The following is a 10,196-nucleotide window of genomic DNA, read 5'->3' as shown; positions in this document are numbered from 1 at the left end:
TTTCTTGCATGTCGTCTTTGATTTCGCCTGGATTTTCGTTAGGCTCTTTAAGGACTACAAAATTTTTCTACTCATAACTAATTCTTAAAATTTTAAGTTCTAAATAATATAGAAACTTAACGAACCTAGGGAATTGCCGGAACCGTCCGGGGTCGCATGCATATTACTGCATTCTTCTCTCCTTCTTATAAGACATCTCCCTGCCTGCGGGTTGAGTCCGGATAATCTGGCCTATGAGGATGAAGTGCCGGACCTAGGGAGACCCAGTCTTTTCAAAAAATTATTTTCTATAAGCCTGTTTTTAAAGTTCTATAGCATTCATGAGCTGACATTTCAACTAGCATGCATTGCATTAGAAATCAATTTAATTAAAATTTAATTGCATTAGCTAGGAGCATCTAACCCACATAAGTCCAGGACCACTTAGGAAATTCTCTAGATGTCGGTCCTATTTCCAAAGAACTATACCATCCACCCATCTTTCATAATTGACTTGACAGCATGGCTTTGAATCGATTAGGTGGTTAGCTGGCTCCCCCAATCCAGGCCGGGATAAGTCCAGGTTTTGCATCGCATTAGCTAGGACACTGGTCTTAGTGTGTGTCGAACACTAAGTCCAAACTAGATTTAGGATTCGAGGCAACTACATTCGGTCTCGTAGTATGCCTTAAATGGTAGGTAGGTCCCTTCTTTTCAGGGACCCTAAATCCTACTTATCCGCGTCACAGGATGACGCCACCTCCATCTCTTCTCTCACGTATGTGATCGAGTGCTTGATTTATTTTCTCCAGTTTTTGTTTAGTGCCCTAGAGCCTCCAGATGCTGGTATGAGCCACGCATGTTGACTGAGCCTTTTTGAGACATTTCTTTCCTTTGAGTAGGATTTCCTAGTCTATACCCTCGTGCTAATCCCAATTTAGAAAAGATAATGTATGATCCTTAATCGAGAGTCTTCTCGGGCTCCGGCCCGGGATGTAATTAACCACGGGGGCTTGCGCCCGTGGGAAACTTGGCCCCGCAATCTACTTTACCCCACTCGATCTCTCGTATCGAGTGGGGGAAACCCGTGACTAGGTCGTGTATATTGCTACCCATCGGGGTGTGCTGGCGACAGCATCTATCCCCAATGGTTAGTCATATGCGCGATCCAATCTGCCCTCCCATCGACCCGTTCGTGTCGAGCGTAGAGGCCTACGATCGTTTTGTCCTACGGGATAGTGCGGCCGTACTCTCTGCATTCGAACCCCCGCGAGCGGTGCTCCTTCGGAGGCCCACAATGTGCATCTGTCATTTTGAACAAATCAAGCTTGAACACAAACAAAAAAGAATCGAGCTCGAACCGAGCTTAAACAAGCTATTAGTAAACGAGCTTAAATATGGACATGCACTAATTTAATTCATATTTGTTCATTTGCATCTCTATAGTCCAATAATAATAGTTGGACAATGATGATCAAATAACCATAGATAAATGATGATGGTTGGAAGACCAAAAAAACTCTCTAGACACAGATCATACAAATGAAAACTAATTCCAATTTCTTTCGTCCTTGGACGATGCTCTCGGGCAAAAATTCGTCCCGGACGAACTCAGGTTTGTACGGACGAACCAGCACTTTACTCAGTTCGTACATGCAGTTCATATGTACTAACCATACAGATTTTTTTCAGTTCGTCTCGCACTAAGGTCAGTTCGTACAGACTAACTGCACCAAAAAAAAATTATGAGGGGTTTTACACCTGAGGCCCGGACTTCCACCGGACCACCACCTGAGACCCGGACTTCCACCGGACCACCGCTTGAGGCCCTGCGCTTTACCAGGCCACCACCTAAGGCTCAAACTTCCATCGAACCGTCACTTGAGGCCTTGTGCTCCACCAGGACACCACTTGGGCCCGGAAGTCTGCCAATCCAACGCCAGACTCCATTGCGCTTCCGAATCACCACTTGAGACCCTCACCTCCGCCGGACCACTACTTGAGACTCTGTGCTCCATCAAAACATCACATGAAGCCTGGACTTCCGATAGACGACTACTTGAGGCCTTGAGCTCCACCAGGTCACCCCATGATGCCCAGAGTTCCCTCAGAATACTGCTGACATCCATCGCTAGACAACGTTCTTTCTGACCATGGTCTCCTGCCAACTACAGTCCTTCGGACCTCTGTCACCTACTATGGTCCTTCCTACCTCCATCAACAGACAATTGTCTTTCTGACCATGGTCTCCTGCCGACTACAGTCCTTCTAACCTCCGTCGCCTACTATGGTCCTTCCGACCTCCATCTGCAGACAACAGTTTTTCTAACTCCGGTCTCCTACGGCCGACTACGGTCTTTCTGACCTCCATCGACTACTATGGTCCTTCAAACCTCCATCAATAGATAACGATCTTTCTAACCCCGGTCTCCTTCCAACTATGGTCCTTTTGACCTCCGTCGCCTACTGTGGTCCTTCTGACCTCCATCAACAGACAACTGTCTTTCTTACCCCGGTCTCCTGTCGACTACGGTCCTTCTGACCTCCGTCGCCTACTATGGTCCTTCCGACCTCTATCACCAGACAACAGTCTTTCTGACCCCGGTCTCCTGCCAACTACGGTCCTTTTGACCTCTGTCGCCTACTATGGTCCTTCCGACCTCCATCAACAGACAATGATCTTTCTGACCTCGGTCTCTTGCCAACTACGGTCCTTCGGACCTCCGTCGCCCACTATGGTCATTCCGACCTCCATCAATAGACAACGGTCTTTCTGACCCCGGTCTCCTGCCGAATACGGTCCTTCTGACCTCCATCACATGACAACGATCTTTCAGATCTTCATCCTATCGACTATGATCGTGCCGACCAAACAAACATGTCTATATTGTAACTCCCATCATGTAATGCACTATATATGATGTACATTTGTATCATCAAAGTCAAGGCCTTCTATCAAAGAAGGGCCTCATTTGTAACCGACTTCAAATACTAGTGGATTCATTCAAATTGGGCCAAACCTCGTAGTTTTTCCTCCTTTCAAGGGGTTTCCACGTAAAAACTTTGGTGTCTCTTATAAACACTACACTCTCTCAATTATTTGATTGTGTGTTGGATCTTCGTACAATGCTAAGACGTTAAACTATATATTTTTCTATCGCCGCAAATACTCCATGACACAACAAGCATCAATAATTCGTTTATAAAATTTATGTTTTAATACTATTTTTATAATTTTAAATTTTTTGTTCATATAAAGTTGTTATCTGAAAAGATCCGACTCCGTGATTAATAAAAACTATTTTTTAAAATAATAGATTTTTTTTTTTGTTAAATTTAAATCACACGTTGGCTCACGCACAGCATGCGAAGCACTGCCCTTTACGAAGAGAACACGTGGTGCGATGGTGGGCCCGAGTCAGTGTTATCCGATGGAATTTAAGAGAGAGGAGAGAGAAATATTGGAAGAAAGGCAAAGGACAAAGGCGCACAGCCATAAGATTCCTTCAAACGGCGCCCACCGCCTTTCGAAATGAATCCAGCTTCTCAGTTTCCGAATTTCCTTTACCCTTCCTGTCCTTTTCGCCCGCATACTATTTTTATGAGGTTATTCCTCTATAAGATTGTTTAACAGTATATTCTTTTCAGAATATTTATTTTATAAAATTTCTATCTTTTTTTATATGTATTTAATCTATTGGTAATCACATTATTAATTCATAAACTATTCTTTTCAGAATATTTATTTTATAAAATTTCTATCTTTTTTTATATGTATTTAATCTATTGGTAATAACATTATTAATTCATAAACTTACATCGATTCCTTTTTCTTAATTATGTCGTACTAATTTTATTTGTTCAATTAAATATAAAACATTAGATTCAATCTAAGTTAAGTCTATTTAAGCCAAGTTAATTTAGATTTTATTTGAGATGACTTTATTACTACTTATGAAAGAACCTTTCTAGAAAAAAAAAACTAAATTTTTAGTACAAAAAAGCTGCTTTCAAAAACAGTAAAAAATCGTCCCAAACGAAGTCATAATCTTCTTAATCTTAATCCAAAACAGACTCATAAACTCGTCTTAAGCCAATGATTATGATCTAAGAATTTATCCTAATAGTTGCGTGAGCATGAATTATCAGTCAGTTAGAGCAAATACTATTTATTAAGTCGTTCATAAAGATCCTTTAAAGAAGGATGGCTAATTAAGACAAATTATTAATCAGCTATTGAGCTATTGAATCTCAAGCCAATAAATTACAAAGATCTCTGTAGGCTATTGCGACAGTTCAGCCATCTTGATTATGCTACATAATTATTATGTTAATCATATTTTATTTATAATCATGTTTGCGAGTATGCGACCAATTCTATAATGCTCAAACTCTAAACCAAATCATTAAATAGAGAGTTGAGAAATGATCGAGCTCAACTTATACAATCTTAGATAATTTTTCAATAATTAAGCATATTTTACAATAATTTAGGAACATCGTACGCTAAAATTCTTTTTTCTCTCATCATTTTTATATTCACTTTTTCACTCAACCTTTATAGTATAGTTGGATGATATTTACAAATAATTTTGAATTCAACATCATTTATTTGTCTAATGACAAATCTTTCATAATTTATTTAATAAAAAAATATTTTTGCTTTATTCTAATAAATTTCATTCATATTTTATTTAATCATTTATTGATTTATTCCTTTCAATTTTATGTCACATCCATGTTAATAATATTAATTATGTCACGCTCAATTTAAATTTCATGTGATTCCAACTTAAATCCATATAATATTGTTATCCACTTATCCTAATCATTGTCACACTCAATTTAAATCTTAATGATATTCTCTTATCATACAAATTTTCTCATACAAATCTTTTTTAATCATATAATTTAAAATCTTATGATATTTTACATTCTTAACTATAATTATAAATTGTAAAAACTTAAAAATCAATTATATCTAAATAACACCTTATCTTTTAGAGGAGTTAAATAATAAATATTAATATCACATTCTAAATCCTGAAAAATAATTTAAAAACATAGTCTCCTTAAAAATTGAAAAAAATTAACACTAATATTATCAGGTCTCAAGTCCTTGATGAGAAAACTGGAGGGTTACTTTAGGTAGTCGACAACCAGTGTAAAAATTATAGAATAATCTTTACATGAATCTTCTAGAATATTCTAATATAATATATATTTTAATATTTTTAAATGTTATTGAATTTATCTTGAGACCAATTCTATATATGCTTAATTTATATTGTGCTAATATCAAATACCAAAGCAAATTCAATGATTTTAAAGCCAATGTCAATACAATCCATATCATCCTTTTTTTTTTTGCCAAAAGAAAATGTATTAAAAATCAGTCACAAAATACAACAGCCAAAAAACACAAAAAATAAAAACAGAACAAAAGGGAATAACAAAGCAAGAAAAAGAGGCTAACAACGAGCTCAGTATTCGGTCAAGGCTTCCAGCGTCCAAGACGTCCCGCACGGACCCTCCGGTAAAGTGTAAACGTTCCAACGAGCCATCCCGAAAAACACACCTACGGTTGCCACCAGCAAAAACGGCCAGAGCGCGAGCCCTGACCACATCATAGCTCATAACCTCACGACGCCGCAAAACGAAAGGTAAAGCCGGCAAATCCTGATAAGAAGCAACAAGCATAACAAAACCAAAGTGAACAATCATCTCCTGCGTCTACCTCTCCCCCAAAACTTTCCACGATTGCCAACATTTGAAGTATGCACAAGAGTAAAGTCAAGTTCGGATTCCGAAAGTTCCAAATCCGAATCCTCCTCTGACGAATCAACCAACCAATTATTTTGTTTCCTAATATCCAAACCAGAAGAGATACCCACACAGTTAATCAACTCTTGGGTATCAACCTCACTTACAGGGACTTCAACTAAGTTATTGGAAATACCAGGAGACTGAAAATCCGCCCCAATTCCATCCGGAACCCCATGAGCATTATCTGAAGCCTTTAAAACATTATCATTTCCATTAGAGGTCACAACACCCATAACAGGAGATCCATCAGAAATCAACACCTCCACCGCACCAGAGACCACCTCCGACACCACATTTTCCGGAGAAACAAAATATAATTTTTTACAAAAAATTTATATTAAAAAACCGTTTAAAAAAAAAGCAAAAAAATTATCTCAAACGAAGCTGTAGTCATCATTATATTAAATTATTTATGTTAGATTTTTTATGAAAAAAAAAAATTATTAAGTATTAGAATTTATTATAAGATGAGTAAAATAAATAAATAAATACATTTATTTTCTATTTATGGTAAAATTAATTTAAAATTTTTTAAATTTATTATTACAAGGAGTACAATGTTTTTCTCCTGACTTTTGTTTAAAGTCTAAAGTCATGAAGACTAATATTATTCTACAATATCATAATGCTTTGGTCTAAATTCATAAATATCTTTCTGTCAACCCTAAGAGGATAGGCATTCAATATTCCAATTTATTTTCACAAGTTTTTATATAAAATATATTTTATGTAGAATTGATGGATTCTATTCTTCAACATAGAGCACCTTTCAATGGAAAGGAATCCAAGGCATCTACATGAATGATGCATGTAGATGGAGGAATATGATAGCTTTGGAATTCCACTAATCTCTCTCTCTCTAAATTTCCTTCTTTATCTTTCTATCTCTATCTCTTTCTCACTCTCATCGACCTTTCTAGAATTCACTCTCTTTCTAAGATTTCGTTTGGGATAATTTTTTACTGTTTTTAAAGCAAATGATTAATAAAAAGTCTGTATAACTAAGACTTCGTTTGGGACGGCTTTTTTCAGCTTCTTAAAGTGGCTTTCTAGTTAAAAAGTTAAATTTTTTGTATTAGAAAGCTGCTTTAAGAAGCAATAAGGAAGCCATCCCAAACGAAATCTAAATATTTTTCTACATAGAAGTTGCTTTAGAAAGAAGATTCAAACAAAATCTAAATTTCTCTCTCTTATTATCTCTCTCTTTCTATCTCTTTACTCTATCTCTTTTTCTATCTCTCTCTTCGACACATTTAGAAAGAGGAAGGCATTGAAAACTTGGAACATGACAAAGTAAAGAGAACGTGAATTGAAAGAAACAAAAGTCTTTGGAATCCATTAAGGGCTATAGAAAAGAATCCGAGAATAGCTGAAGAAAATAACACAATTATTAATAGCTTTATATATATTGATCGTTATTGAAACTTACACGAAGAACCGGCAAATCTGATGGGGTCTGGTGGGGATGAGAAAACCTGATTTCCAGCTCAGCTCATTTTTATTTTAATTTTTTTTTATTTTTTATTTGTTTTAATTTTTTTATTTGGATAAAATTCGTAAGAGGGACCTACGCGTTAAATTAGGTCATGGGTAAAGTTTGTTTTGTTTCAAACTGGATTGAAGTTAAGCCATTAATCCCAATCAAATGAAATTTTATTTTAAGTATTTAAGTGAATTTAATACTCCACCAAAAAATTGTTTGATCACTAATGAATTTTGATAGAATTTTTAAGATCTCAAAGCATTTGTGTGTTTGAGCAAGAAATTTTGAAAATGATTTGTGAGATAATTAGTAATCGTTTGAAAATGAAAAGTATTTTAAAATACAATTTTTTTAAATTTCTGTTTGAATTAGAGTGTTTCGGTACTATGACTGTGAGCACTACGACGCTAGAGTTGAGAGTATAGCGGTGTCAAAAAATGCCGCTGCGGCGCTTGTATCTTTATTCTACAGTGACTGAGAAATCAACATGCAGAGTCATGGTGCTAGATCATTAATAATAATATAAATAATATATTAATCACATCCTAAGCACTAAACACCCCCCATTGCCTCCCTCACTCCCTCATTTTGCATAGCTTGGTTGGGATGGAATGGGCAGAGAAGAAGGGAAGAGGAAGAGGAAGATGAGAGAGAAGAAGAACAGTACAGATCGGCCTGGACGATCTCACTATCGTCCCGGACGATCCTGGGAGGAAAATCCAAGTCAGAGAGGAACAGTAAGGGAACGAGGTCTCACAAGATCATTAATAATAATATAAATAATATATTAATCACATCCTAAGCACTAAAACCCCCCATTACCTCCCTCACTCCCTCATTTTGCATAGCTTGGTTGGGATGGAATGGGCAGAGAAGAAGGGGAAGAGGTGAGAGAAGAAGAGAGATGAAGTTCTTCAGGGCTTTTTATACGCCGCTTGTGTGAAAAAGTGATCTGATCGTTAGATAGTTCTATTTTCAATGTTTTTTATTTCTATGAATTTATCTCCCCTAAATTTGTCAAAAATACACTCATGATTTCATAAGCTTTTACCATATAACTTTTGATAAACTATATATTTGATTTTATAGTATTTTTATCGGTTAAATATGTGTATAAAAAATTTATGAGAAAAATGAGTATGAAAAATGCATATTGAAAATGAGCTGAAAGAGATATGCTATGACTAGCATGATACTATCGAAAGAATGAAATAATTAAAGTGATTAATATGTATGGAAATGATGTACTGAAATAATATTGATTGATATGATAGAATGATTTACTGATTGATATCAGATCAACGATAAGAGTACGGATGATCGTACTAATATCTCAATAATAAAAGTACATATAGTATTGATGATATATGATACATGATAAGAGTGTTTCTAGTTAATTATAAGCTTTTGTAACCTTATATAATTATAAAAATTGGGATCCTTAATAATTCTTGCTCGTATTTGTGAAAATTTGTCAATTGAATTAAACCTCATGAATTTTCTTTTCCTAGATCTTTTCATGAAAAGAAGCTCATATACAATCATATATATTTATATACATATAATGAGCTAAATACTTATTATTGGTATTGTTATCATATGTGTGGAGTGCATGCTAAGAGGCAAGTAAATCGGCCTTAATAAAAGTTAAGCTTCGTTTAGGACGGTTTGTTTATTATTTCCTATAGCGGCTTTTTAATAAAAAAATTTTAAATTAGAAATTTTGGTACTAAAATTTTACTTTCGAAAATATTAAAAAAGCCACCCCAAATGAAGTCTAAATTAACAAAATGCCTCCATCGGCCTCAAAAATAACACAAGATTTATGAGATAAAAGTCTTTTATATCAAATAAAAAGGTAAATATTCATGCAAGCCCTTTTGCTTTTTTTTTTTTGTTTTTGTTTTGGATGGTGGGGTGGAAGATTTAGGTTAAGTAAAACAAATTCATACATACATCATATATGTAAGAATCGAATTCAAAATCTCTTTATTAATAGTCAAATTGATAGTCAAAACTCCCAACCAACAAATCGAATAAAAAAAATATATGTAGCTCGTACTTTTAACTAATGTCGTAATGATCTAGGCTGCTCTAAATTTGAGATATTCTAAAGCTTCATTTGATATAAATTTCTTATTATCTTTTAATATATAAATTTTGAATTAAATAAATTTTTATATTGAAGAATTATTTTAGAAAGTAGTAAGAAAGCTGTGATAAATGAAGCTTAAGTCTTCGTTTGGATGCCTTTCTTAATGCTTATTAAAGTAAATTTTTAGTATAAAATTAAAAAAAAATTATACTAAAAAATTAATTTAAGAAATAATAAGAAAGTCATTCCAAACAAAGCCTAAGATTTCATTTATGACTTCTTTTTTATTATTTTTAAATTAAAATTTTAGTACATAAATTTAAATTTTTATACTAACAATTTATTTTATAAAATAGAAAAAAAATCATCCCAAACAAAATCAAGCATAAGTTTCGAATTTGTATTAAAGCTTTATCGCCAATTCTGCGGTCCTCTTTCTAATACTGGAACTTTTATTACATCCAGTGAACGTACGCTCCTCTACGTTCGGTTTTAGATCAAAACAGCACAATACCGAGTTTTACTCGGTACTCGGTATTGTACTTTTTTTGCCTAAATCGAAACATAGAAGAGCGTACGGTCACTGAATAAAATAAAATTTTCTAATACTGTGACCGACAAAGCAAGGACTAAATATTATATCCTCCCAAAGGAGAACTTAATACTAGACGTACAGGAAAGGCACTTTTGTACTAATTGTAAACGCCTAACGAGTAAAATAACTGAAACGCTAATGAAATGATAATATTAATTATTTTTCATATCTGAGCTGTATTTTTTCCTGTATATTTATAATTAAATTTTATTGTCAAT

The sequence above is a fragment of the Dendrobium catenatum genome, unplaced genomic scaffold, assembly GCF_001605985.2.
Source record: "Dendrobium catenatum unplaced genomic scaffold, ASM160598v2 fragScaff_scaffold_601, whole genome shotgun sequence".
Taxonomy (NCBI): domain Eukaryota; kingdom Viridiplantae; phylum Streptophyta; class Magnoliopsida; order Asparagales; family Orchidaceae; genus Dendrobium; species Dendrobium catenatum.
Note: the sequence above shows the minus strand (reverse complement) of the source record.